The sequence below is a fragment of the Amblyomma mixtum genome, chromosome 2 (assembly GCF_055824585.1).
Source record: "Amblyomma mixtum isolate Tamu chromosome 2, ASM5582458v1, whole genome shotgun sequence".
NCBI classification, from domain to species: domain Eukaryota; kingdom Metazoa; phylum Arthropoda; class Arachnida; order Ixodida; family Ixodidae; genus Amblyomma; species Amblyomma mixtum.
This window is the reverse complement of record NC_143013.1, coordinates 91,550,612-91,568,418: the sequence shown is the minus strand read 5'-3', so window position 1 is coordinate 91,568,418 and position 17,807 is coordinate 91,550,612. Positions and strand designations below refer to the sequence as shown.

The 17,807-nt window shown below is 51.8% G+C and overlaps 1 pseudogene; it reads right to left on the bottom strand.

The window, feature by feature from the left end:
* Nucleotides 1–6,669: 6,669 nt before the first annotated feature.
* On the bottom strand, nt 6,670–12,510 carry LOC149360171 (uncharacterized; annotated as a pseudogene).
* Between the last annotated feature and the right edge of the window lie 5,297 nt (nt 12,511–17,807).

Below are 17,807 nucleotides of genomic sequence, written 5' to 3'. Positions count from 1 at the left end.
GCCTGGTTATAGGCCTGGCATGCTACTCCCGCAGCATGGAAACATGCACGCGTGACTTTCATACCGAAGCCAGGCAAACAACTAGCCCTCGAAAACCTCCGCCCCATCTCCCTCACTTCCTGTGCTGGGAAACTGATGGAGCACGTCATTCTCAACCGTCTCAATAATTACGTTGAAGATAACCATCTCCTACCTCGCACCATGATTGGCTTCCGCTCAAATCTCTCTACGCAAAACATTATGCTCCAGCTCTCACGAGAGATACTGTGCCCCTCTACCAGAGCGGGCACAAAGGCTATTCTAGGGCTTGATTTAACTAAAGCATTTGACAGCGTGTCGCACGGAGCTATTCTCGCTAACCTCTCCCTACTAAGTCCTTGTCACCGTACCTACGAGTATATACGTACTTTCCTCTCTGGTCGTACAGCTGAACTTAGCTTTGGCTCTCTCCTCTCAGACCCTATAAACTTCGGTAGCAATGGCACCCCCCAGGGATCCGTTCTCTCCCCATTTCTTTTTCAATGTCGCCTTGCTCACGCTACCTTCTAAATTAGACGCTATCCCCCGGCTATCCCATACCTTATACGCCACCAACATTACCCTCTGGGTTTCAACAGGCAACGATGCGGGGGTTGAATCCGCACTTCAACAAGCGGTCATTGTCATTGAGCGCCATGTAGCCGGAGCCGACCTCTCGTGCTCCCCTCAGAAGTCCGAGCTGCTGCTCATCCGAGGTCAACCCGGCCTCCACGGCCATCCTCCCATCTGCATTACTGCTAGTGGTCAGCCCATACGCGAAGTATCCACCATTAGGATTTTGGGGCTCCTCATCCAGAGCAATCGGAAAAACACCGAAACTCTAGCTAAACTTACAGTCTCTATCGCAGACCATTCGTCTAATTCGTCGTATTGCTAATAAACATAGAGGCATGCGAGAGGCTGACCTCCAGACCAGTGGGAGGCCGCATTGCTCAGTTCCGACTCGGACACACAGATCCGGGTTGTGACAAGAGCCCTAGAAGTCGCCGAACGCCACGGGCTCATGGCCCTCGATGGGGCTGTAACCCACACTGTCACATACATTTGTCGACGAAAATAAAGTTTATCCTCCTCCTCTTGTTTTTTCGCTGTTACAGTCTTGCAGCGAAAGCTACATTGGCCACGAACATGGCCACGAACGCACCTCTTTCTTCCTTTCTTCTTTCACTCCCTCCTTTCTCCCTTCCCTTACGGCGCGGCTCGGGTGTCCACCGATATTTGTGACCGTCACTGCGCCATTTCCTTTCCACAAAACCAATTTTCTCCGACTCGGACATTCGGTTCGAATGTCTGTAGCGAGCTAGCCTCCAACCAGATTAAGAAACGTATACTATATGGAACGAGAAACCACATGTATCATCCCCAGAGGTGTGGGACTAACGGCTGTGTCACAATTTTAATACCAAAATTCAGGGGGCACTTTGGCTGTCTAAAGTGCGTAGAGGCGAAAGCGTTTTCCGCACCACTTTCGCTGGTTCTGTGGCACTGGTGGCGTCACATATAATCGAGTACTAATTACTAAGTGATGACAAATCACTAATTAATGCTTAATTACTGATTAATGCCTAAATACTAATTCACTGCTAATTAATGACCCTTATGTTTCGCCTTTACGAGTGGAACGCGACAGCGTGTTGTAGCGCTTCCAGGGAGTCCACGGAACGCCACCACCCGTTCGGCGCGATGCCTTGCCCTTTGAACGCAACGCTTTTTGAGGAAAGGAAATGGCGCAGTAATTCTCTGTCATCTCGGTGGACATCTGAACCGCACCGTAGAGGAAGGGAGGAAGTGGGAGTGAAAGAAGCCAAAGAGGGCCTGTAATGAAGAAAATGAAAATTGTATTTGAGGAAAGGAAATTACGCAGTAACTGTCTCGCATATCTCGATGGACAGCCGTCAAAATTCAGGGGGGGCAATTTTTTACCTAAAGTGTGGTCACTGATGTGTGGTTAAGATGTTAAGCTTCGCCTCTAAGAATGGAACGCGACAGCGTCTTGCAACGCTGCCAGGGAGTCCATAGAACGCCATCGCCCATTCGGTTCTACGCCTCACTCGTCGGTAAAATGGTTTTTGAGGAAAGGAAATGTATCTGTCTCTCATACCTCGGTGGACACCTAAACCTCGCCAGGAGGAAAGGGAGGAGGATGGGAGTGAGAGAAGACACAGTATTCACTAGACGCGCCTTTGTTCATTCCGAACCATCGCGCTGGAATGGCGGAGTGGATAGCATGCTCGTCTTGCACGCCGAAGACCGGGGTTCGATTCCCGACCTCGACCAATTTCCTACTCGGTTTTATTTATTTATACGGCCTGACTAGAAAAGTTAATTATGCTAATTGGGCAATTAAGCAATTAACTAAGCTCAGTCCCACTTGGAGCATCGCTATACGGTCCCTTCAATTGGTTGCATGGTCACTAGATAAAGTACAATTGGCCCCGTTTGAAATTCGCGCACTATGACGTCACGACCGTTTCGACCAACTGAAAAGCGTGACATTTCTGTCGACAACTGCTGCTTACAACGATGAGACATTAAAGGCTTTCGCCTAAAATTGGTTACGAGGAAAGGAAATAGAGCATTGCTCAGCCCCGACCGGGGGACACAGATCAAGCCTTTAATGCCTCATCGTTGTAAGCAGCAGTTGTCGACAGAAATGTCACGCTTTTCAATTGGTCGAAACGGTCGTGACGTCACAGTGAGCGAATTTCAAACGGGGCCAATTCTACTTTGGCTACTAACCATGCAACCAATTAAAGGGACAGTATAGTGATGCTCGAAGTAAGTGGGACTGAGTTTAGTTAATTGCTTACTTACCCAATTAGCCTAATTAACATTTCTAGTCAGACCAGATAAATAACTAAAACCGAGAAGTAAATTGGCCGAGCTCGGAAATCGAACCCCGGTATCCGGAGTGCGAGACGAGCGTGGTGTTGGACGAGCACACTACCACTCCGCCATGCCAGCTCGATGGTTTGGAATGAACAAAGGCGCGTCTATTGAATACGGTGTCTTCGTTCACTCCCATCTTCCTCCCTTCACGTTACGGCGATGTTTAGGTGTCCACCGAGATATGAGAGACAGATACATTTCCTTTCCTCAAAAACCAATTTACCGACGAGCAAGGTGTAGAGCCGAACGGGCGATGGCGTTCAGTGGACTCCCTGGCAGCGTTGCAAGACGCTGTCGCGATCCACTCTTAGAGGCGGGTTGGTTGGTTGGTGGGTTGGTTGATTGGTTGGTTGCGACCGAGAGAAGGACGAAAAGGAAAGTGCACGGGGCCTGCCTGCCAACTGACTCCAGCCGAGACGCTGCCACGTGCAGAAAGAAGAGTGTTCAAAGATAAGAAGAAAGAGAAAAACAGAGAGAGTAATGACGCGCGTCGCAACAACCGCGTCCGCCGAAGCGGACGCTGGCTGAAAAAACAGGTAAGCGGCAGTAGCCCGAAGGCTGCAACCCCCTCTTAGAGGCGAAGCTTAACATCTTAACCACACATCAGTGACACAAGCAGCAACACCACGCTTAAGGCTTTCGCCTCACCGCACTTTAGGTCAACAAAGTGCCCCCCTGAATTTTTGAAGGTGCATATGTCGGCGGTTCGAACCCTTTCGCAAGTTAGCCTCGAACTCGACTAGAACATGTAAGCTGTATGCAAAGAAAAATCCTTTGACACCATCCAGAACGCTGTATGACGAACGGGTCAGCACAATTTTGGTAAGAGTGTTGTCGGCAATTCTGCCTCCCCATTGATGTCAGCCAGAGGGGGATGTACAAGATTAATCAAATATGTGTCTGAAATTGCAGCAGTCGGGGCTCTCCGTGATGTCATGTCTTTTTCTGCCATCGCTGAGATTTTCAGCAAACGTCGTCGTATTTTCTCGAAACGGCCGGGCTGCCAGTGTTATGGGCCTTAGGAACATAAACACTTGAGTACAGTGGGGTCGTGCGGGGACCCTGTCTTCTAGGTGGTGTTGCCCTCGGGCGTGCCCAATTCCTCTTGAAATAAAGTTTCTCTCTCTCTCTCTCTCTCTCTAAAAGACCGACCTTGATCCATCGCCTAGCAACCGCCGCAGCCGGCAGAAGCCGCGCGCTTGCCGCGCCATCTGGCATGACGTCACACCGCGCGCCTCGCCGCGAAGCTGCCGCCGCTGTTTGGTATGCTGTCAGACCGCTTGCCTCGTCGTAGCGCTCGCCTCCGCTCGCTTCGATAGCTGTGTCACATGCCTGATAACATGTGGGAGGATTGAAAAGGAGAGCCTGCGTGCGCTGCAACCACAGATGAGGCGGCAGTATGGACGGTGACAAGACTGCTAAGGAGAAGGAGGCCTGGAATGGACATCGGAACGAGATGAAGAGGAAACGAATAGCCAGGAAACAGAGGAACAGCGAGTTGAGTGATTGGGTGAACGCCGTGAATATGCCGCCGCGAGACGGACACATTTAACGTCCTATGTCTCGACCATTAGCAGCAGCGACAGCAGCCGGAGGAGAGACCTGAGCCCTGCTTTCGCTTCGTATATCCTGGCATAGCCGACCGAAGCCACTACCAATTTTCTAGAATGCAGCTTTTTGGCGCCTGTTTCTGCGTTTCGCGGCGTCGACGTCGCCGTTGTTCGCTGTAACCAGCAGTGGACACCTTAGTCGCGCTTTAAGCAGGGTTGCCAGATGGCTACGACCTCAGGTAGCCAAATTGGCCTCCGTAGTAGCCCAAACGTAGCCAAAAGCGAAATTTTTGCGTAGCCCAAAAGTAGCCAAAAATATATGTTTTTGTGACGACATTTCTTAAGCTATATTGAATTAATTTTCGGCAGCAATATTTACATATTGGATTTCTGTCCCGCACATGATGTCTGGGGGGGTGCGCACGGCGTGTTCTTCCGTTGTTACGTTTCGCATCCGTCATGCGCGCTAACCAGTGCGGCTAACCAGGTGCGCTAACCAGGTCCTAAAGATGGGGCCGCAGTTCCACTTTGCAGGCGCGGCAGTAGGCCATATCACCTGAGGCGGGTGACGACAGCCAGTCGGCACGCGGAAAAGAACGGCGGCGCTATATAACGCAATCGTAGCTCTAGTTTAGGAATATTTCACCTTTTGAATGTTCGCACGCAGATTAGGCACATCGACAGTGAAAATACCTTACTGTATACTTACGTAGCCTCACATATCAATTTTATATGCTTTAAGAGAAATGTTCTCACTGAGAGCGTCACCTCAAAAGCATGCGCCTTCTTGAAGCTACATTCCGCCTTCGTTAGTTACAGTGGGTTCCGCGCCGCGCCGAAGGATGGCTCCATGACTCCGCATGAGTGCACGCAGATTACGCAACGGACACGGCGCTCTCGCGTCGCTCGCAATGAATCTCGAGGGCTGCACGTGTGCCGCTTGAGGCTGCAGAAAAAGCGTAGGCTCTTGCGAGTGCCGCGCTTGCTGTGTCCACCACGAGAATAGGAAGAAACACAAAAAGACCTTGCGTAAGCATTACTTGCCTCATGCGTATCTTGAGCAGAATGTGTCCGCAGAACCAGAATAAACAATACAAGAAAAGGAGATGCCTGGCGGTGGGTTTCCAACCAGCCACCTACCACAGCCGAAGCGGACGCCCAAAGCACTAGGCCACGTCTACGCGGTAAACGGTTAACATGTGAGGATCACGAAACCAGGCAACAGAAGCGAAACAGTAGCATTTAATGCTTACGCGTTCGCACCACTTAGGGAGACTTAAGTTGTCTTAGTGTTTTCCCTTTATTCTGGTTCCATGATCACCCGCGGTGCACCGTCAATGGGAGAACGCTCACATGTGCAGACGGCAACAGTCTATGTTCGGTGGCGCGTGGGTGGCGTTAGTGCGCGGATTAAGTGGAATCTATAGGCCGTGAAGTGTTTCCAGGGGGCAACTTTCACGTAAATCGAAAGGCCATGATCCTTGACCACCTGAAACACATACGTTTTCTCGAACACAGCGTTTACATATTCTCATTTTGTAGCAGACGCGCTCAATTTCTTTAACCTGCTATAGCCTGCATTTTGATTCCAGCATGCCTTTTATTTCTCTCACTGTATAATTGTAACAGAGCACATTATAACTACTTTAATTTTTTTTTTTCACTCATGAAAAAGATGTAGCCCAAAAGTAGCCACATAGCCAAAACGAAATTTCTGACGCCAACTCGGACAAAAAGTAGCCCAATTTGGCTATTAATAGCCCAATCTGGCAACCCTGGCTTTAAGCTGCGAAACCAATGGAATGGAGCTTGGAAAGCAGAGATTGATTAATTGATTGATTGATTGATTGATTGATTGATTGATTGATTGATTGATTGATTGATTGATTGATTGATTGATTGATTGATTGATTGATTGATTGACTGACTGACTGACTGACTGATTGATTGATTGATTGATTGATTGATTGATTGATTGATTGATTGATTGATTGATTGATTGATTGATTGATTGATTGATTGATTGATTGATTGATTGATTGATTGATTGATTGATTGATTGATTGATTGATTGAAACCACGTTTATTCCACATTAGAATGCGCTGAAGGCGCTACGGTGGAAGGGGAGGGGGTTTTGGAAAGGAGAAGGGGTAAGACAGCCTCCGTTTTATTGAAACTTCCTGGAGGCAGCTAAGTGGAGGCTGCGTGCCTCTCGTGAGCACTGCGGAGCCGATCGCCGACCAGCGGCGCCTCCGAGTCCTGGATGAACTCGAGGAGTGCCCGCCACAGCTCGATGGCACGATTTCGAGACGAGGTATCGGGGCAGGCCCAGGTCCAGATAGAAGAAGGCCATGGTTTCCGCTTAACGGTGGCCAGGGCTCGAAGACGAGATGGTGTGTAGAGAGGACATTCCCAGAACAGGTGATTCAGATCCGTACGGCAGTTGCACCTGGAGCGGGAACCAGATGCAGGTGGCGTCGTACCACCTCGATGAAAGCGGTTCAACAAGAAAGAAGTAAGATGGTGCCTGTTTGAATCCGCCGCAGCAGGAGCGATTCTCGTCGCGTGAGTACCATCGGGGGAAGAACAGGTGTAGAGAGAGGGTTTCTCACTGCCGTGAGATAGGCGGTGCGATGATGTTTCATCACAAGCTTCTCCGCGATCGGATCTGCAACCTCAGGTGTGGTAGCGTCGGAAGGAGGAAGAGTATCGGAAACTCTGGCTAGCCCGGTAGAGAGATGCGCGCGTGCTATATAGTCTATCTCGTTTCCAGGGATACCGCAGTTCGCGGGAACCCAACGGATGCTAACGTGCTGACCACGTTTTCGAAGCATGCGTGCGTTCTACCTTATCTTATGCATTACAGGGTCCGTATAAAGAATGTTGGCGCATGCCCGGCAGGCAGCTTGAGAGTCTTTGTGCACACGATGGTGAATGGGGTCAGTTTGAGAAGAAACTGCGAGAGCCGATTCCAAGTAGTCTAATATGGCCATTAGCTTGGCTCGGATACTACACGAACACAAAATGCGGCAATTTGTAGAAGCTTTTCTCGTCGCCCGCATCATGTACGGGCTGTCGTATCCTCCTCTTAACCGTACGCAGTTGCTCGCGCTTGAGCGCTTAATTAACGAGGCCAGACGCATCGTCATAGGACTTCCGAGGTACACACGCCTTGATGCTCTCAAGAGCTGCAGCAAGCTCAATGACCTCTCAGAACTCCTCGACATGCGCAACCACACGCCGTGAACGAGACTTCGCGGCAGAAACGCCGGGTGGCATACACCATTGTTCCTCGGGCACGATGTACACACATTGCCCAATCTGCCAATCAAGACGCCGCCATGAGAAACCACGCCACTCACTGAAGGGAAGCCGCTTCCACTACATATGGATGCGCAACAGCAAATGCGGCGTCGGGCTTATGCCAAGAGGCATGCTAAGGCTACATGCTCACTTCCCTCAACTGAACGTGTTGTGTAAACGGACGCTGCACAGCCTGCAGCAGCCACACTTACTACGCCACTGAGTGGTACGACCAGACAACCGAGAGTCAGGGCTAATGCCACCATACATTGGAAGAAGCGCCATTGGAAAGCAGAGGGAAGGCGCATATATTCCCTCTTCGAGCAATGGACACCTCAATCGTGCTTTAAGCTGCGTGGCCGTAGTGACAAATGTGCGCTGCACGCGTTGGCATTGACAACGTTGTGCCAGAAACGCGGCGTTCATTGTGTTCATTGGCGTTGGCGTTGACAAAGTCGACTCAAGCTCGGCCTTTTTCCTCGTCGCTCGGTTATCCTGACGATGAAATTCGACGACCAAGTCTCTCGGTAAAGCGAACAAAATTATCTCCGTCACCATCGCAGCGTATGTTGACGGGTTAACTCCTAATCCTTTAAGCCCGCACAGGGTCGAGAGAGAGAGAGAGAACAACTTTTATTTAGAAAGCCTGCAGAGTCGGTTAGGCTCCCTCCAAGCAGGGAGGACAAGCTTTTACCGCGACGCGGCCACTACGTCAATCTCGTGCGTTGTGCTCCTTGAGGTCTTGTTACGTCCCTCGCTACTTCCGCGGGTTCGAGAGGGCCGCCGCCCCCTTCCTGGGGGTGCCGCCCCCCTCTCCTCGGTTTCGCTCGGTCGCTGCCTCTCGAGAGCTGCCGAGACCTGCTGGACGGCCTTGAGTTGTGTCTTGATCACAGCTCCTCGTTGCAGCCTCTAGCTGCGGCGGGATCGTCGTCTTCTCGCTGGCTTCGCGCGGATTTACGCTACAGTCCCAAAGGATGTGATCCGCGGTGGCTCTCTCCTTCGCGCACAGTCTGCATATGTCGCTCGCGTGCACACTCGGACACACGTGCTTAGCTAGCACCGGGGTGAGCAGGAACCCCGTCTGTAACTGTCTATAAAACACTGTCTCCTTCCGGGTAAGCCCCGGGTGAGGTGGCGACATAGTCTGTATGTTCAGTCTGTACCATTTCAATATTTCGTTGAAGGCGGTCATCTTGTCCTTGGCACTGCGCCGCGACCAGGACTCCGAGTCGGCCGTGCTTTCAGCCGCGCGGTTGGTTAGTCCTCGCGCGGCCGAGTTGGCCGTCTCGTTGTGGTTCACGTTTCCGCGTTCCGACACGTCACTGCCCCGCACAGGGTCGAGAAAAAATTTCGAGCTTGGAGTCTTCTCCAGTCGTACGACTCTCTTTCACTCAGGGTTCTATCCGGTGGTGAATATATCCTCCGGTTTTTCTTCAGATTTTCGGTTACATCCCTAAACGTACCAATACTCTTTTTGCTTATAGATGATGTTGTGGAGGCGTCCGCAGCACCCCGAGGTAGCGAGGAGCGGGCGAGCAGGTGGGCAGCCTCATTGCCGGCGAGACCGGCGTGTGCTGGGGTCCAAATTATAGTCACGCTTTCGGCGAGAGGCGACTCGTTCAGAATTTTGGCAGCACGATTGCTGACTCTACTCTTGCTAAAATTCAGGGGGCACTTTGACTGTCTAAAGTGCGTAGAGGCGAAAGCGTTTTCGCACCACTTTCGCTGCTTCTGTGGCACTGGTGGCGTCACATATAATCGAGTACTAATTAGTAAGTGATGACAAATCACTAATTAATGCTTAATTACTGATTAATGCCTAAATACTAATTCACTGCTAATTAATGACGCGTATGTTTCGCCTTTACGAGTGGAACGCGACAGCGTGTTGTAGCGCTTCCAGGGAGTCCACGGAACGCCGCCACCCGTTCGGCGCGATGCCTTGCCCTTTGAACGCAACGCTTTTTGAGGAAAGGAAATGGCGCAGTAATTCTCTGTCATCTCGGTGGACACCTGAATCGCACCGTAGAGGAAGGGAGGAAGTGGGAGTGAAAGAAGCCAAAGAGGGCCCGTAATGAAGAAAATGAAAATTGTATTTGAGGAAAGGAAATTACGCAGTAACTGTCTCGCATATCTCGATGGACAGCCGTCAAAATTCAGGGGGGCATATTTTTACCTAAAGTGTGGGCACTGATGTGTGGTTAAGATGTTAAGCTTCGCCTCTAAGAGTGGAAAGCGACAGCGTCTTGCAACGCTGCCAGGGAGTCCATAGAACCCCATCGCCCATTCGGTTCTACGCCTCGCTCGTCGGTAAAATGGTTTTTGAGGAAAGGAAATGTATCTGTCTCTCATACTTCGGTGGACACCTAAACCTCGCCAGGAGGAAAGGGAGGAGGATGGGAGTGAGCGAAGACGCCGTATTCACTAGACGCGCCTTTGTTCATTCCAAACCATCGCGCTGGAATGGCGGAGTGGATAGCATGCTCGTCTTGCACGCCGAAGACCGGGGTTCGATTCCCGAGCTCGACCAATTTCCTACTCGGTTTTATTTATTTATACGGCCTGACTAGAAAAGTTAATTATGCTATAATTGGGTAAGTAAGCAATTAACTAAGCTCAGTCCCACTTGGAGCATCACTATACGATCCCTTCAATTGGTTGCATGGTCACTAGCTAAAATACAATTGGCCCCGTTTGAAATTCGCGCACTATGACGTCACGACCGTTTCGACCAACTGAAAAGCGTGACATTTCTGTCGACAACTGCTGCTTACAACGATGAGACATTAAAGGCTTTCGCCTTAAAATTCCTAACCACCGCTTTGCTATCGCTGACGACGTGTTTCACGCCTGGTCGTGCAATGGCAATGGCTACTGCAGTCTCGTCCGCCTTTACCGGCGGTAGATCTCGGTTTCTTTCGATTCCTATGGCGATCCCGGTGTCTAATAGGGCGACTGAGGTTACGTCGCCTTCTTTCACGATCGCTGCATCGGTGTAGGCGACCGATCCCGACGGGAGTTTGTCCAATTTGTTAGCGAGGTGCTTAGCTCTGCTTTTCCTTCTCCCCTCGTTGTGTACGGGGTGCATGTTCTTCGGTATGGGCGAGACGTATAGATGCTTTGATTTCTCGATCTATGCTTTCCCTGACACTTTCGCCTTCCCCGGGGGCTAGGTTTACCCAGTCGAGGATTTGTCTACCTGCCGTCGTTCCTGCGAGTCGCTCTCTCTGGCATATCCTGACCGCCTCAGCAAGCTCTCTCCACTCATTATGCAATCCCATTTTCTCTAGAATGTCGTTAGAAGTAGTTATGGGGAGCCCTAGAGCGCACTTCGTGCATCTTTTAATTATGGTGTTTATTTCCCGTTCTTCGCTCTTGTTTGTATTTAGGAATGGAGTCGCGTAGCAGAGTCTGCTCGTGACAAGAGCTTGTACTAGTCTGAGTCTACTAGCCTCCGTGAGGCCACTCCTTCTGTTGGACGTCTTCTTAAAAACCCTGACTACGAGCTCCGCCTAGTCTTTTAATTTCTTAATCAGGCTTTTGTTACTACCCCTGCGGTTGATAATCATACCTAATATTCTAATTTAATCTACTTTCAGGATCTCGTTCCCGTTGACTTTAATTTTGATATCTGGAGTTATCTTCCTGCTACTGCTGGTCATTACCAGGAGCTCCGATTTTTCTGCCGTACAGCATAGACCTACGTCCCCTGCGTGTTTGCTGATTATATCTGCTGCCTCTTGGAGCCTGGATGTGATGTACGAGTCGTTCCCTTCGCAGATCCAGACGGTAACATCGTCCGCGTAGATGCTTAGTTTTAAGTCATCCAGATGCCCAAGCTTACGGGGGAGCTTCCTCATTACGATGTTAAAAAAGAAGGGTGAGAGCACAGCCCCCTGAGGAGTGCCTCTATTGCCCAGCGGGAACTACTCCGATGTTAAGCCCTGAAAGCTGATGATCGCCGTCCTGTCTCGCAGGAATGATCTAAAGTAGTTGTAGGTTCTTTCGCCTTCTCCCAGCTCGGCGAGCCCGTCGAGAATGGCGTCGTGGCTGACGTTGTCGAAAACTTTCTTGAGATCTAAGCCTAGAATGGCTTTCGTATTTTTTTTCCTGAAGTCGCTGACTACATCGTTATGTAGTCTGAGCATGGTATCTTGCGTACAGAGGCCGTGCCTGAAGCCGACCAATTCAGCCGGCCACGCATCATTCTCTTCGGTGTATGTCGTTAGTCTCCTCTGAATGACTTTCTCTGGTAGTTTGCCTACGCAGGAGGTTAGTGATATTGGGCGGAGATTCTCTAAGCCCGGTGGTTTTCCCTGCTTGTGGATTAGGGTGATTTTAGCCCTCTTCCACTCTTGGGGTACTTGACCACTCTCCCACACCTGATTTAAATATCTGGTTAGGGCTCTTATCGATTTGTCGTCCAGATTGCCGAGCATCTTGTTATTAACGAGGTCCGGCCCGGGGGCCGATCGTCTCTTTAGGCCGTGCAGCAACGCTCTGACTTCTGCCACTGTTATGGGCGCTTCAAGCTCGCTGTTCGACGGTCCGTTGCAATCTCTGTAATGCGCTGTGACAGGGGGAGCTACGTACGTGGACTTGAGCCTCTCGATGGGCTGTTTGTCCGTACCCTTAAAGTTGTACCTCGCCTTCTATGTTGGCGGCCGTTTTGGACTTACTGGGGTCTATCAGGAACCTGAGCAGTTGCCAGGTCTTGGCCCCATTCATGGCGGCCTGCATCTCCTCGCATTTGTTATCCCAACGCTGCGACTCGAGCTTCCGAGCATATTTTTCTATTTCGACGTTGTGTCTGGCTATCTCTCTCCTGAGATTTCGGTTCCACTTTTGCGTTTTGATCTTCTTCGTTAGCTCTTTTATCTTTTTGAACATGCCTGCTATCCATCGCCTCAGGGAGAGCTTCGCCTTTAATTTCTTCGGTGGCTTCGTTTACATGGTTAATTAATTGGGTGGCCCAATTTTCAATGCACTCAATATCCCCAATTTCTTCCCGTTCTCTGATATGTCTGAATTTATCCCAATCCACTTGGGCTTCCTTCCGATACACAGCGGGCTTAACGATTACTTTCCTGCTCAGTTCTACCTCTAACACCTCTCTCGGGACTTCTTGGTCTTCGAAAATGATGAGCACGGTTTTGGAGTTTTTCCCGAGCCTCCTCGCTCCAACGTAGCGAGGGTTATCTCTGAGCCCCTGCCGAATTTCCTGTTCCGTGACGTCCAGCGAAACATCGTATATGACGCCCTTGCCGCCCTCCGGCATGGCCGCGTGAGCAGTTGCGTCTATCTCCACTGGCCCGATTGTTATGGTCGTAATCTTTTCGTACCGCTTCGCCCTGCAGAGCTCCGGGGTCATAATTAGTAGGGACTGATTCTTCGCGTTGGCGATGAATCTGTCTTCCCCGTTCAGGTCGAGGCCTGCAGCCGTAGTCGGGACCTGGCTTAGCTTCGGTCCCGCTTTCCTCGTCAGCTGATCCGTGCCACCGTGCGGTCGCAGCACTACGCGTAACATCTTCGGTATTTCTGATCTGACCGTACCGACGGATCTCTTGGCGAGTGACCTTCCTATCGCTCTTTGCCGCGATTTGGCGGCCTCGGTCTCTTCGCTCCCCTTCACGGGTGCCTCCTCCTTCGCATCGGACGCTGCGTCGCATTCCTTCACATATCTGTCGCCTTGCCGGCAGAACCATGAATTTTCTTCTAAGGCCTCAATCGCCTCCATATTTCCATCCTTACTGGTGTCAGAGTTCGGCTGACAGCTTGGATTTGCCTCGTCCTGCCAGTCCATGCCATCCACGCTCCGAGGGTCTCCCCTCGAGGCCGGCTGGGCCGGACGCAAGGCTCGGACGATAGGCTTAACTTGGCGGCGTGGTTGCTCCGAACTTCAAAAGTCTCGTAAAAACCAAACTGGTGGTCCCACCTTTTAGAGAGCTGGTTCCACTAGATCCTCGGGACTTCCGAAAATCGGCCTGAAGTGAGATGTTGCTGGGTGCACCCAAAAGCCGCCGAAAAAGGCCATTAACAGCAGAGCTCGACGTGGCAGCGCCTTCACTCCTCGGCGCCACCTGGCGATCAAATACCATGAAAGAAAAAAAAGTTGGCATGGCGGAGTGGTTCGATTCGCCAACTTGGTGTTATTTTTTATTTATGTGGTCTGACTAGAAATGAGGCTAATTGCTTAACGGATATCATTCCAATGCCATCGATTCACTGCGCGCCAATGCTGCTAACGCCGGCTTCGAAGGCCAGAAGTGGCGGACCTCCTAGTGGCGCCATCTGTCGTAGAGAGAGCAAACTGCTCGGTGCCGCTGCCGCGCGGCGCGCCGACGACGCTGTTATCTGGCAGAGCACGGCTATAGTGCCTAGAATATAGCACGGCTGAAGCATCGCTGTTCAAGGTCAACCGTGGTCACCGCCGGGGCCTACGAGACGGCTCGAAACCTGGTGCAGTACTGCTTACGCAATAAAATTCAGAGGGCACTTAAGGCTGGACCCGCCGCGGTGGCTCAGTGGTTAAGGCGCTCGCCTACTGAGCCGGAGTACCCGGGTTCGAACGCGACCGCGGCGGCGGCTTTTCGATGGAAGCGAAACGCAAAAGGCGCCCTTGTGCTGTGCGATGTCAAAGCACGTTAAAGGTCCCCCGTTGGTTGAAATTATTCCGGAGCACTCCACTACGGCACCTCTTCCTTCCCTCTCTCAGTACCTCCTTTTTCCCTTCTCTTATGGCGCGGTTCAGGTGTCCATCGATACATGTGAGACAGATACTGCTCCATTTCCTTTCCCAGAAAACCAATTTACCTATTTTAAGGCGGCTTATGCGTGCTGTGAAGGCGAAAGAAATAGTGTCCGTGAGCGTTCGACTTCGACGCAGTTACGCAACTAAGAAGTGAAACAAAGACGCGCCTCCGAACGCCGATTCATGAACGCTGAATCTACAAACCTTCGAGTGGAACAGCGGTTAAGGCGCTCGTCTACGGAGCCGGAGCACCGAGTTTCGAACCCGACCTCGGCGGCCGCGTTGCGATGGAGGCGAAACGCAAAAAGCGCGCGTGTGCTGTGCGATGTCAGTGCATGTTAAAGATCGCCAGGTGGTCGAAAATATATTCCGGAGACCTCCACTACTGCACCGCTTTCTCTCTGTCTTCTTTTGCTCCCACCTGCCTCCCTTCCCTTACGGCACGGTTCAGGTGTCCACCGAGGTATGGAGACATATACTCCGCCGTTTCCTTTCCTCAAAAACCAATTTACTAATTTACCGTGTTCTGTGCGATGTCTGTGCACGTTAAAGATGCTCAAGTGCTCGAAAATATTGTCACGACCAGAGGAGCCGTGAAGGTAGACGTCGGGAAGAACCCAAGACCGGGAGCCTTCTTTTAATTATGGAGCCAGCTTCCACGACACAGAACAGAACAGCGCGCCACGAGAGCCTACCGCCGCTTCGTCGTCGTCTTCGACTCAGCGCGGAGGCCGCGCGGCGCGTTAGGCGCGTGGCAATATTCCCCCCCGCGAAAGCAAACATCGTCTCGATGTGGAATGGAGTATGTACAGTGAGGGGAGGAGGAACAAAAAAAAAGACTGGGGGTGAGGTGAACTATACAGTGCGCGCGAGATGACATGCAGGGAGAGTCAAGTTCACACGTGGGGTAAGGGGAAAAGGTACGAAACAGCGTGAACACAGCGCCCACAGGCTCGCCCGCTCCTCTTTACCTCGGGGAGCCGTGGACACCTCATACGAATTCAGCACTAAAGAGGAAACCAATACCTTTAATAGCATCACAGACATTCAGAAAAAGAACAAAAGGATCTATCCTCCTCCGGATAGATCGCTTAGCTCGGCTGAGGCCTATGACTGGAGAAGACTCCAAGCTAGAAACTTCGCATCCCCGCTCTGGAGGAGCTGGACAGGAGGTGACACGAGGGAGGATGCGGAGGTGTGCGAGTTCTGCGGGCATACCGCTACACTCGAACACATACTATGGAGATGCCCCAGTGCCCCAGGATATGGCAGAATCAATAATGCAGAGGAATGGGAGACCATACTCAGAAGTGCCGACCTTAGCATACAACGATACGCTACCCGCCTGGCAGCAGAAGCTGCGCGACTATACCGTTGCTAGTCTTCCAGCTGCGACGCTGCCCCTCCCCGGACGCCTGCGTGCGGACCCGGAGGGGCACGGGTCTTCTTCTGGCGGAAATAAAGTTTCTTCACTCACTCACAGCGCTCAGTCACGCGAAAAGTACGGCTTTAAGCGCACTACATGCACGATTTCAGGCCGTTGACGCTGAGGGCCGGCGACCACAGTTCCATGGGGGACAACCTCGTAGTTGACGCTGTTCAGGCGGCGCAGGACTCTGTACGGGCCAAAATACCTATTTAAAAGCTTTTCGCACAATCCCTTGTGGCGCACTGGTGTCCACACCCACACGTGGTCGCCCGGCTCGTAGTGCACGTCCCTGTGCCGAAGGTTATAGTGTCGGGCATCGGCGGATTGCTGGTCCTTGATGTGCAAGCGGGCCAGCTGACGGGCCTGCTCTGCTTGCTCCACGAAGTGGCCAGCTTCAGGGGGAAGCTCTGCGTCGCCGTACGGCAGCATGGCGTCTAGCATCATGCGGACCTCTCTGCCATACACGAGACGGAACGGGGTGAACTGGGTGGTTTCCTGCGTCGCGGTATTATATGCGAAGGTGACGTACGGCAAGACCTCATCCCAGGTTTTGTGTTCAACGTCGACGTACATCGAGATCATGTCCGCCAATGTTTTGTTGAACCGTTCCGTTAGACCATTGGTTTGGGGATGATAAGCTGTTGTTGGTCGATGAGCAGTATGGCTAAGCGCTAAGATGTCATGTAGGAGTCGGGCTGTAAACGCCTTGCCTCGGTCAGTAATGATGGCCGATGGGGCGCCGTGTCTAAGCACGATGTCGTGCATAAAGAAGTGGGCAACTTCGGCGGCAGTACCTCGCGCAAGGGCCTTCGTTTCAGCGTAGCGGGTCAAGTAGTCTGTGGCGACTACGATCCACTTGTGGCCGGACGACGAGAGAGGAAATGGCCCCAGAAGGTCCATGCCGACTTTGTCGAATGGTATTTGTGGCGGCTCGATGCACTGAAGCAGTCCAGGAGGCTTGAGCGCGGGTTTTTTCCGCCGCTGGCATTGCCGGCATGTCCGGACATAATGCTTGACACTTGAAGTTAGGTTGGGCCAGTAATAGTTCTGCCGGATTCGGGATAAGGTGCGGGTAACTCCAAGGTGGCCGGAAGTCGGTTCATCATGGCAAGCAAGGAGGACTTCATCCCGCAGATCAGACGGTATGACGAGCAGGTAAGTTGTCGGACTTGAAGTAGAGTTCTTTTTATAAAGCACCCCTCTCCGCAGGCAGAACGACGATAGTCCACGAGCTAGGTTTCGTGGTATTTCAGGGCACCCACCTTCGAGATGTTCGATGAGCAGACGGAGCTCGGCGTCGGCACGCTGTCTGGAAACGAGCTCAGATGTGCTGACCGCTCCAAGGAAGCTATCATCGTCGGTGGTGTCTTGCGGAGGAGGTTCGACGGGGGCGCGTGACAAGGTATCAGCGTCGGTGTGTTTCCGGCCTGACTTGTAGGTGACGGTGAAATCGAATTCCTGCAGGCGTAATGCCCAACGTGCTAGGCGGCCGCAAGGGTCCTTTAAATTTTTCAGCCAGCACAGCGAGTGGTGGTCGGTGACGATACGAAACGGTCTGCCATAGAGGTATGGGCGGAACTTGGCGGCGGCCCAGACTACCGCTAAACATTCTTTTTCCGTGGTAGAGTAGTTCAACTCAGCACGCGACAGTGCGCGGCTGGCGTAGGCAATTACTTTGTCGACACCGTTTTGCCGCTGAACTAGAACGGCGCCAAGACCGACGTTGCTCGCATCCGTGTGCACCTCCGTATCGGCATCTTCGTCGAAATGTGCCAGGATGGGCGGTGATTGGAGTAGGCGTCGTAACTCGTCGAAGGCAGTCTGTTGTTCGTTGCCCCAGGAAAA